The sequence below is a fragment of the Megalops cyprinoides genome, chromosome 5 (genome assembly GCF_013368585.1).
Source record: "Megalops cyprinoides isolate fMegCyp1 chromosome 5, fMegCyp1.pri, whole genome shotgun sequence".
NCBI classification, from domain to species: domain Eukaryota; kingdom Metazoa; phylum Chordata; class Actinopteri; order Elopiformes; family Megalopidae; genus Megalops; species Megalops cyprinoides.
The window spans coordinates 33,818,298-33,830,579 of NC_050587.1; positions in this window are offsets into that span (position 1 = coordinate 33,818,298).

A 12,282-nucleotide genomic window follows, 5' to 3' on the forward strand; every position below is an offset into this window, starting at 1 on the left:
ATCTTCACCCCTACGTTTAAATGCCTGTACGTGAGAATGCGCATGCGCCTAAGCGAAATCGGTCTCGGCAAGCGCTGCACATATGCCTGCATTCACAACCGCACTCAACAAAGACTATGGGATAGGCAGTTGAAACAAACCAATAATGAACGCTTGCAATTTTCCCAAACCTTACCACATGATGCTACAAGGAACTTACTTGCTTACTTTCCTCTTTTTTCCTTAGATATTTTACAGTGATCACATCCATCTCTTACAGCTGTTCAAGGAGAATTTCTTTGAGAATTTTGGCTCGAAACGACTCACATATAACTGTTCTGATCTTATGTACAGTTACTTCTGTGGTTACAGTGGCTACTTCTATTAAGACTTTTGATAACCCCACAACTCTTCTTTCCACAATTACTAGAATTACCAAAATAATCAATATAGACTCAACAGAATGACTACATTACTGACTACAGAACTATCATGCCATAAAGACAATACAAGAAAAATGTTAATTATAGACACCAGGTTTTATCTAAGTCAAGTCAACTATTTTAGACACAGAAACTTTAAGGCTGATTGCATATAACCTGATAAGTAGACAGTAATTGTGCTCCATAGATAAGATCACTATTTATGGTGCTTTTGGGGCCAAAGTAGGTGGAAGACACAGTTTTAGCCTCTATCTTATGTGTGAGTTGGACATATTTCAAGCCAGGGTTGCTAAGGTTACACTGTTTATTGCCAGTTCCATAGTCATGCTGAAGATGTAACTTTCTTGAAGATGTAAAATTGATACCGTTCCTTACATTACAGCTGAAAATGTATGCATATTGAAAAGCGATCAGCTTGTTTCATGGTGGATAAATCTCCTGTTTCTTTCCACAGGCCGATGTCAGCGGATAGCATTCTCCCTCTCTTTTGTAAGAATGATATATGGACATTTAATGACTTGTCTCTTGCAACAAGCCAGTTATGTGTTATATCCATGTGAGCCTTCCAATCATGTTTAAATGACTCTCCTGAACCACTTAAGCTTAAGATTTCTTTTTTTTTTTTTTTTTTTTATTCAGTTTGGATTTTCCAGAAAATTTCTCAGTTGAGGCTGTGGAATACTTCAAACCTTTTGTCTACTTCCAGTCCCCAGGACACACTATGAAGTTACATTATTACATTACATTATTGTCATTTAGCAGGCACTCTTATTCAGAGCGAGTTACATAGCTTACCGTTACATGTTACCCATTTACACAGCTGGATATTTACTGAGGCAATTCTGGGTTAAGTATCCTTGCCCAAGGGGTCAACAGCAGTGCCCCAGCAAGGAATCAAACCAACATCCTTTCAGTTATGAGCCCCTATGCTACACAAGCCAATTTAGTATACCAACTGTAGCAGTAATGGATTTAAATGATCAAAAATGTCATTAAAGCATGAGTAACAACAGCGTCGTTTGCAAGAACAAGAGCTCCAGAGGAGCAAAGGATTCTGGGATTTATATGAGGGTTATCGGTTTAGGCAGGAGTAGTGCAAAAGGGTTGCAAAGTAGCTTGTGTCTTTAGTCAATAAAACAAATGAAGAGCTTTTCAATATGTATGTCCACTATTGTAAAGGTGAAGAGCAAACTACTTTGCAAATTACTTTTAGATTTTCAGTGATGACATCCTTGGAGGCTACGCGTACTGCATATATGTATTTGTGGATATGTTTCCACAGGTCTTATGCAGTTACTCACTTGTGTTTACAATGGAGTTGCAAAAGGGGTTAACTGTTACCAAAACACAATTTTATGGAGGCGTTGACCATTAATATCACAATGTCATCTAATAATGTGACTCATCTGAAAATACCTAGGCACAGTACTATACAATAATCACATTCACATTGGCCTGAGTCATGACTTAAAATGTACACATGACCAACACCACAATCCTGTATGTGACCTTTTCAGTTCAAAAAGGAAAAGACACTTAAAGCAGTTAAATTCAGGAAAATACTTTGATTGGATATGGCATTCATTTGGAAGTCAGCCTTGGATGGGACATTTACCTTCTGTCTGTTGTCAAAAGTTGTCAATTTGAAGCTCTATTTAGAGACATATGCCAAATGATAAAGTATGTCAGAGAACAATCTGCTGTGTGCTTTTATCCCTCAAAAAACATAATAGATCTGATCAAATTTTGTGACATTACAGAGCTGTCTTGCTGCAATGAGATTATCATTGTTGGAAGAACCAACATGTCTCTGGTGGTACTAATATTTCATGTAATTGTATTATAATCACCTGTAACAGAGCCATTGGTGAGTGAACCAAACACTAATACATGGCATTATTGTCTTTTAGCAGACACTCTTATCCTGAGCAACTTACATAGGTTACAATTTTATCCATTTATATACAGCTGGACATTACCTGAGGTAATTCTAGGTTATTTACCTTGCCCAAAGATACAACAGCATTGCCCCAGCAGGGAATTGAACCAGCAACCTTACGGTTACGAGCCCTGCTGCCTACCACTATGCTAAACTGTCAACCATAATGGGTGGGAAATCTTTGCTGTGTTCTGCATGTGAAGACTGCCCATTTTGTGTTTTTGTCATCTGATTTTACAGACCACGTTGGTCCTTGGAAAGATAGAATTGTTTTATTACGCTCTCAACTGTTGCGCCACAGAACAGAATGCTACTGATTAATGTACCATATGTCCCAGATTGCTTCTCTTCATTTAGAACTTCCATAAACCCCACAGCCACCTCTTCCATTCCATTACATCATACGCTGAAAGGGTCTGGCACCACAGCAAGCCCATAGCATACATTTTGCAAAATCTTCCCCTGGAAAAGAAAAATCAGTAGGCTGTTTATCATTAGCAAGCCGAAGCCCTCTCCTCTCTTTTGTGGTCAGGCTAAATAACCCCAGGGGCTGTTTAGCTAGCCGAACAGAAGGAATTCTGGCGAGGGATCTTTCCGTTCACTGAGACAGATCCTTGAATGCGGAGCACAGAATGTTAGGCATTGTGATCATGTGCAGTGCCTTTGATTGCAGTTGCCCATACTGGCACATCCTGAAACAATATTGGACACTCCTCCATAGATCTTATAAATATTTATGTCTGGCATTTTGCAGCTAAAACCAAAAAATAAGCCACAATCATTAGTTTAAACTTTTTTTTTCCAGTTAAAGGACACATGCCAAACACAATGGTTAGAAGGGACTGGAGTTGGTTAGAGAGGAATTTTGCTCGGTTTAAAAAATGAGGAGGATTTTTTTTACACTGAAAGGACTAATCCAAATGCTATTGTGGATCCAAATATAATCCAAATGTGGATTATAACAAGAGGGGCCAAATAACGCAGCATACTAACTGGTGTTTTATGTTATTCTCGGAGTCTTATATTAATGAATCACAAATTTATGCTGCTGGAATTTAATGGAGTTTGCACAGCAGCAGTGCCTGATGATTGATGTGAAAACATCACTGTCAGGAATCTGGTCCAAGGCTCCAAGTACTTCTCAACACCTCAGTGCTGCTGCCTACAGAAAGAAAAAATATCATAATTTTTCTTTCCTACAGTAGTTTATTATATTTACAGATTGCTGCTGAGGGGCTGCATTCACATGTTACACTACATTGCATTACATTCATTTGGCAGATGCTTCCATCCAGAGGGACTTCCAGCACAAAAGAACAGAAGTGTATCCATTCAAGTTGGCTGAGCGACAGTGTCAGACCAGGCTAACAAAACTCCCAGACCAGTGAGTGTGAACATAGCACCACTCAAGCCCTGCCACAAGTTAACTTGTGCTAACCTGACTACACAGCCTAAAAACTAAGGAAGGTCATGTACAGACATTACCACACATTGCAGTCACTAGATTGTAGAATCCAAAGCACATTGTGATACTTCACATAAAAACAGCAAGCAACACAAGTGATACAAGTAGCAGGTGTTAGAGGGTGGGGATTGAGGTGGAATGGAGATACAGTGTGAAGAGGTGGGTCTTCAGTCTGTGTTGGAAAGTGGCCAGTGATTCTGCTGTCCTGACCCCGTGGAAAGGTCATTCCACCACTGAGGAATCAGTACAGACAGGCATTGTGTCTGACAGGAGTGACGCCGTTAGAATGGGACAGTGAGTTGCTCCATGGTTCCAGAGCAGTGCATATGGTTTGAAGACCAATTTTAGACATGAGGGGGCTGTCCCATTCACTGTCCTGTAGGCCAGCACCAAGTCTTTGATGGTGCTGGCATACAGGACAACTTGATGCGAGGGATAGCAGGAAGCCAATGAAACAAGGTGAAGTGGGGTGTGACTTGACTACGTTTAGGGAGGTTGTAGACGAGTCATGTGGCTGCATTCTGGATTAATGTACATGTATCTGAAACCATTGACAATGACCTTGACATCCAGTGACTAAACTAAATTAAGCACCAATGTAACAGGGGAAAGAGGTGTCTACATTAGCTTTAGTTTTTCGTAACTTATCACATAGATCAAGACTTGCTATACCGAAGTATTTGAAACAGGTGAAGTTGTTAATGTGTATTACAAACCCAATTTCATGCAAATGAGGCAGAATTTTACACAAGATGGTACATAAAATGAAAAACAAAAGCCTTCAGTATTTGACCCTGTAATAGTGTAAATCCACTCTCTATGTTGATCAAAATGAACAGTAGAGGGCAGGATTTTCCTCTTTTTGTTTCAAAAATGAATACATGAAAATGTGCTGAACTGCATGTAGCATACATGTATTTACCTCAGAGACGGACCCTGTCACTTGTGTTTTCAATTATATTTCAAATCATTTTTATAGATTTGTTTTGGAATAAAAATAACAAAACAAATAATATGTGTGTTTTTTAGATACTACCCTCATTGTAAGCCTTGACAGGTTTTTAACCGTTCACATCTCAGACTACATTAGGTGTTATGGCAAAAAAGCCATAACTCTAGAGGATAAAAACCGTACGTTTTAAGCGTACTGTCCAGCATAAATTAGTATCATGCCCCATTAATAGTTTGTTTATTAATAATGATCATGTTTATGGTGTATGACATTGTGCATCATATATTTGTATGGTGTTTTTAATTTATTTCTTTAGTACTGTTCTTTGCCAGAATGGTCTAGATCTTTACTAATTTACCTTAAATGAGAATTTAAGCTCGCTTCATGACAGCAGCCAGCAGAAAAACAAACACAGAAACAGGGTCTGGAAACCTTGTTTACATAAAATTAGTGGGCAAAATAGTCGAACCAAAATATTTTCTTTAGCAAATTATAAAGAGGGTCATTTGTATGTTTAGTTTGAGTAAGTCCACAGCCAAATGTCTTATACTGCTGACAGAAAACTGTTTCAGTTTCATGGTTCAGGTCATTTATTTACACATCTCCATGTGTAATTAGACAAACAAATGAGCTGCAACATAATCATTTACATGGTGGAAAAAATGACCGCGAAGGGCTGGGCCTAGAAAAGCAAAACATAATTCCTATTTCATTTCCAATCACAAGAAGATAAGTGGGGGGTTTATAGGAAAATAACTAACTGGTGTAGCTTGCATTCATATAGAAGAGCGTGTGTTGTTTTGGATTGGAGGTTTTGGATTTGTATTATTTCAACAATCCAGCCGAACATCCAACATCAGCTTCCTTTCATTAATGTGGGTTATTTTATGCTCTGATCTCAGAATATAGTCTGAAACACGGATAAAGTTGTATATGTAAAAGTGGCACCCGATGTGTTGAAACATACATTTAAAATACATTTAAAACAAATTGTAAGAATTTAAGCACAAGTTTTTAGATGAAAATGTCTTTGAATGCATGTTTCCTGTTATCCTGTACTTTATCATCTTATCAGCTTGTACTTATTATCCTATCATCTGGTACTGTACACATATACACCACACATACACTGTGGCCATTCTTTTAGAAGTGACTGTCACAATTCCTAATAATCATGTTTGAAAAAAGCTTTGAAGATGCTTGCCATGCTCTGGTCAGGAGGTAGAGAATGTTTGTGAACCCCATGGTACATGTTGTTCAAAATCAGGGACGCCCTGCATGTGACAAAGCCATTAATAGCTTCTTCGCTGTCTCAAAGCCTGTGTCCCCTGGAGTAAGACAGGGTGGGATCTGATCATGACATCAACTGACATCCACACCCTCTATTGACATTTGTGCACCTCTCTTGAATATATAAGGAGGCCCTGTTCCAGTGGACAGCGAAAAATCACCTCTATATGGCCCGTGCCTCTGCTGATCAGTTAAACTCTGATTGCTGCTTGATTGCGTGTCTCAGGTCTTTCCCACAACAGTCACTGATTTTACTGACCAGATAGTGAGCTTGGTGTTCTTCACACTGAAAGCACTGTCTCTGCCATTACTGAATCCATAGGTTCTGGGTCCTTATGAATATTCTTGAAGGGGGATGGTCTGAAACAGAACATCTGTAGCTAGCAAAACAATGCAGACATTATTGACACACATTCTTAATATATGGACCAGATAGTCAGCTTGGAACATTCCAACTTGAGAAGTCTCCCACTGCCATTGTTGAAGCTACAAGTACTCTGATTTGCTATTTTTTATAAACATTCTTGAAGGGGCATGGTCTAAAACAGACCATCCATAGTGGGAATAGAAACATCAGAAACATCAGACATCATCATCAGAAACTACTGTTTGCAATAGAACCCAACAGGGGTGAACGGAAGGAGCTGAATATCTGACCATAATATAGAATATCTCTGGTAATGTGCTGTGTCCTTCAGCTAACTACATCATTTACTTCCTCATTCCTGACATTCTAGAGTAGTAATTCTGACTGCTGACAGAGCTGGGCGGTGGAGGCAAAATGAGTTGTTTTGTAGCTTGAGGTGAAAAAGCCATCAGTTACGTCAGAGGATAAGTTACAACACAAATAGAAACAGCATGACATGTGGCCTGTATGAAACATTCAATGTGTAGCCAACATCTGGCAGCAAGCCATGAAGCTGAGATCGCTGTGAAGGAAATTTCTTGCCACCACTCCATGTTTACCATTATTTTATTTGCCATATTATATGTTGTATTATTTTACCATGTATTATTCTACTGTTTCTCTGTACCAGCATGTGCTATCTCTTCTCTGTTCCTTGGTTGGGGGAGGGGCGTCAGTGTTGGCATGCTGCCCGGAGACATGAGGAACAGACTAACATTCTCATCCTTACCTCAGCTGCCAGCCAGAAACCATCCTAAATAATAATAAACTATTACTACTTATACAAATGTAAGGGGACTGCAAGGGGACTGCCACTTTCAGAGGACACCAGCTTTTGGTGCTGTATGGTGCTCCATGGTGCACATTGAAATACATCTGTTGTAAAGAGTCTCTTTGTATTGTATTGTCTCTTTAGCTGCTCTACTTTCCTGAGTGAATCCTAATAACTGTTATTTTTTAATGACTAAAGTTGGACTATTTTCCATCATAGGCTTGTGGTCAAGTCCTGATTGAATGATAAATGATAAAGAGCAGCCCTTTTATTTTTGTCTTGTGGCTGTGCTGTATCTTAGCAACGGAGAGGCAGCCTAAGGATTTGGAGAGCTTAATTTCATTGCCCATGTAAACATTATACTAAAAATGTGAAATCCAAAATTTAAAGGATAAACTCCTGTCGTTATAGTGGAATACAACGGTTTATTTTTTTTTCCTCTTCACAAGCACCATTTAGCAATGTCAGTGAAGGTTGGATTTGTGGATGATTGGACTTGTGCCTGTGCTGAAAAAAGTAACGTGTCTGTTTCTATGTTTTGTCAAAAGTAAGCACCAATGATGACTGAATCCAGGCCTTATTTGTACAGATTAAACAGAATGCATTTTTGCATCACCACTTTGCCTGACGAAGGTCGAGCGAGCTGAAAAACTGTCTGCAACTGCCATCTTAGTAAAATTACAACAGCATTTATAGCATTTCATTCTCTTTCCTGTTCCAAGTCTAAACAGATTCCTTAATGAAAACACAAAAGAAGAGTTCCATCTGTCTTTTTACTGATACAATATTTAAGCCTTTCTGAAAAGCAGCTGAATGTAAAGAAAACAAAAAACAAGACAGCAGAACAAGAGCAGTATCAGTCACACCATAAAACGGACATATTCTAAGAAAATAGGTTAAAAAGAAAATAATAAAACGACAGGGAGATAAAGAAGGAACAAACAACTGGAAAAGAACTGGAACAGAAGTTTCTGATCTGTAGGCCGAGAGAGTAAAGATCAGATTCTGAATGATGCAATTGAAACCTAAGTCCAGATAGCATGGGATGTAGCATGAGCCTGTTCATTTCTGTTTACGGTGAGAATAAGTAAAATCTCGTTCGTTGTGATGTAAGGTGAATATGGTGTGGTCTCCATACTGTCTGTAAGTGACATCTGTATTGCTTTGTTTGCAGGTGCTGTTGAGAACCAAGAGTTTATACTCGGACATGATAACAGCTCAAAGGGGTGAGGTGCTAGCGCAGAGAAATAGTTGAATTTTTTTTTAAACTTGAGCAAAGGGCACAAACAGCTGTGTGGTTTTTATGGTCGATTATTGATGAAATGTACCAAAAAAGGGCAGATTCTCTTCCTTTCTGCCTGAAAAAAAGAGGGTACAATGTGACCAGCTGTAAGAGACAAAACAAGAAACATCTTTATGGCTCTTTGGTCCAGTCTGCCTACCACTTTTGCCTGTTCACTTAAAAAAATGACTTGAAAAAGCTGAACCCAGTTACACTGAACACACAATATAAAACAGTACACAATACAGTAAAATTACTTTGCAAAATGACAAACCTCCACATGTTAATGCAATAAACCTATTAACATTTGCTAATTATTATTCATTCAGGTAAAGTTTTACTTTCCTATCTTTCTCTTACTTTAATGTAATTTCTTTTTACTATTGTGATGGATTTTGGGTATGTGAAAAGCACTGTAAATAAAGTGTATAATTATCATTAATTATACTAGTAATTACATTTGTAATAGTGGAGGCATCTAATAAATTACTGAAACTGTGAAGAGTGAACTTTCCATTAAACTTAATTTAACTCTAATCAACAGAAGTCTTAAGCAAACAGGAAACATGAATGGTATAGCTAGTACCTACATTTTACATTTGAAATGCCATTTAGACAAAAACAAAACAAAAACCAACCAGACAAACCAATAAAGATGATTTCACCTATGTTCGAACAGCATTTTTGGTTATTCTGCTCTGTCGGTTTCTCACGTTTCTACTGTGAGTGAATTGCTGGACAGCACACAACACAATGTGATAGAGTTGATCAGTGCCCTTAAGACGGAAGTCCATCAGGATGGGACTCTGCTGTATTACGGCTAAGAGAGTCACTCATTGAGCTTTTCTCAAACCTCTCCCGGCGGCCCACTGTCCTGCGTATCTACCGTCTGTGCTGCTTGATTAAAGCAGGTGTGCTCAGATAATCAAAAGTGCCACTGATGAGTTCAGTCAGGTAGGCAGAGCAAGGATAGACAGAAGATATGCAGGACAGTGGGCCACCAGAAGTGGGATTGAGAAATATATATATACTGAAAAATACTTATACTGAAAAATTTTGCCACGTCATTGTTGAAGCAGAGAGTGTTATCATTTACTGCCTTGTTATAAATGGCTTGTCATACCATAGCTGCTGTGACACTGCAACACAGACAATACTGAAACCTATAACCAGCTGGAATCTCCCAGACCTGGAGGTACTGTAGATGGACGGGAGGCAGGAACTGACTAGCTGCACAGTAAATAGAATACATGAGGCAAGAAACACTGAGTGGCCTACAGCATTTTGCAGAACCTGAGAACATGCTACATGCACAGTATCTGCAGATATATTTAGCTGGAGGCAGATTGCTGTTAATCATATACAGCATAAGCAGTTTTTATGGGTGTTGGAAATCTGAGACACTGCTTTTTTATGTCGCCATATCATATCACCTTTATTTTCCATTGATTATGATTGATTTTCAACTTCCCAGAAACGTTATACGTTTATATACGCCCCACAAGTAATGCAAAGAAGGGACTCTAATGCTAAATGCTAAATGCATGTAGTGTAATGTAATGAAGGGGCTGCAGCCACATGTAACCATATAAATGATTACCCAGAAATAAATTATAGATTATTACTATGTAATCTGTTAAGCTTCATAAAACACATTTTTGTTTCAGGGTTGTTTCTCTCCTAATCTAACATCTTTTTCCTCCCTCAACGGTTCTCTATCAAATACATTTTTTCACCTCTCTAAAAGGTAAACCACACACCATTTCTGTGCTCAGCACTTTGAAAGAGATGCTGTGAACACCTTTGCTGAAATGTGTTGTTGTCATTAATGGGTAATTAAAAAGCTCTCCAACGTGAGACTCCAAGAAGTTCCGTCCGTTCCTCAAAGTTCCACATAATGCAACATCAAGTGGTACGCTTAAATCAGCTGGATTCCAATCCAGTGGAGCCCAGCAAAAGATCAGCCAGTGGATTTTTTCAAACTTACTCAAGTGAACGCATTTCCATGCCACAGATAGACAACGAACAGCCAAGGACACTTTAAACGATAATGAGGACAGTGGAAGACTTTCAACTGCGCTGCCTCTTGTGTGTGTGAAATCAATAGTCCTTGGCTCTGTGAAATTATGCACAAAGAGCAGCAATGTAATCCTAACCCAGTTCTTGTTGACAAAGCAGGGTCTGTTGGAATCACAATCAGACCTAAAAAGGCTGACAATCTGATGACATGAGAACCTGTCTTGGAACAGCTGTCCTAAACACTGATGGAAGAGTCCGTAATAAAGTTCTACTTTGGTACAATGAAACGCAAACTCAACCCGGCCCTCTGCACAACGAGTGTATTGTGGTGATGTGACTAAAAGAGTCCTTACAGTCTTTTGTACTACAGACCTGAACCTTTCACTGGAGATTGAGTGCTGTGGTGTCTGGTTCAGGTCAGTGTACTCAGACCTAAAACCAAAAGATTGGAAGGTTTGAGGCTCAATCCAATTATTGGTTAAGGACAGGTTAAATGGTCAGACTGAATCCAATTAAAACATTATCAATAAACTGCAGCAGCATTTTTTAAATGGATTTGATCAAGACCCTCTAAATATATATTTTAAGTCAGCATTTAATGTCACACACACATTATATAGATACATAAAGTTACATGAACACAGTTGTAAAGTAAATATGAATATTTTAATAAAAGTGATACAGCAGAGGGTAAGACTGTGGATTAATGGATGGATGTTAATAGAGTTGTGACAAGAAGTGTGCAGGGTTTGAATTTCATACACTACTGTTGTATTCTAAAGGTAATTAATCTGAATTGCTTCTGCAAAACATCCAGCTGTGTTGGTTGATAAAACAGTATGAAAGATGTGGGTCACGCTGGTAGAGGTCTGCACCGAGTGAATGAATTATGAGGTTTGCAATGTACATTGTTATTCATCAAAATAAGCCATCAACCGATTCCGCACTCATCACATACAACAATAAGCCCGGCAGATTTCCCTTTTTTTTGACAGTAATTAACGCATTGCAAGTATACAACTTTCTTTGAAAACTGGCCATATGTAGAGTGACAGCAATGTTTTTCTGATGTTTATGGTTAACTGGCTCGACTCAAAAACAGACTTACATTCCACACTTCATTTTTATTTATGGCTTATGTATTATTGAACATATTGCATAACCGTGAGCACGAAACTGTAGTGCACAAAAAGCGCATGAAAACAGAGGAGTGAAAGAAGTAGCCTCTCTGGAAACACAATACCAATGGGACTGTAGTGAAGGGCGAGAGCAGTCACCCCACCCGGACTCGAACCCGGGTCTACAGGGTACCAACCATGCGACTTTGACCGAAACACCAAAGAACCAGGCTTGTTGCTATGGCAGTCAGAGCGCATACTCAACTGTAGTGACGGCACTCAGTCACAGGGACCATAACTTCCTTCAATCACTGTGCTATGAAATTGCTACATATACAGACCAGGTGTGGGTACTGGATATTGGGAGTGAAAACAGGTGAGAGGCATACCAGTGGATTTGTGAAAATGCAATGTGGCAGGGAGGTTTAAGATACAAAAGAAGGAGGAAAGGGGAAAAGATCCCAATACAACCCAATACAAACCCAATATAGGTCTGTGAATCAGGAATCAGGAGTATGTTGGAATGAGCAGTGATGATAATACAGATAAAATATTCACATAACGAATTAAACATGTTACACTTTACATTTCATTTATTTTACCATGATAAAAATCTC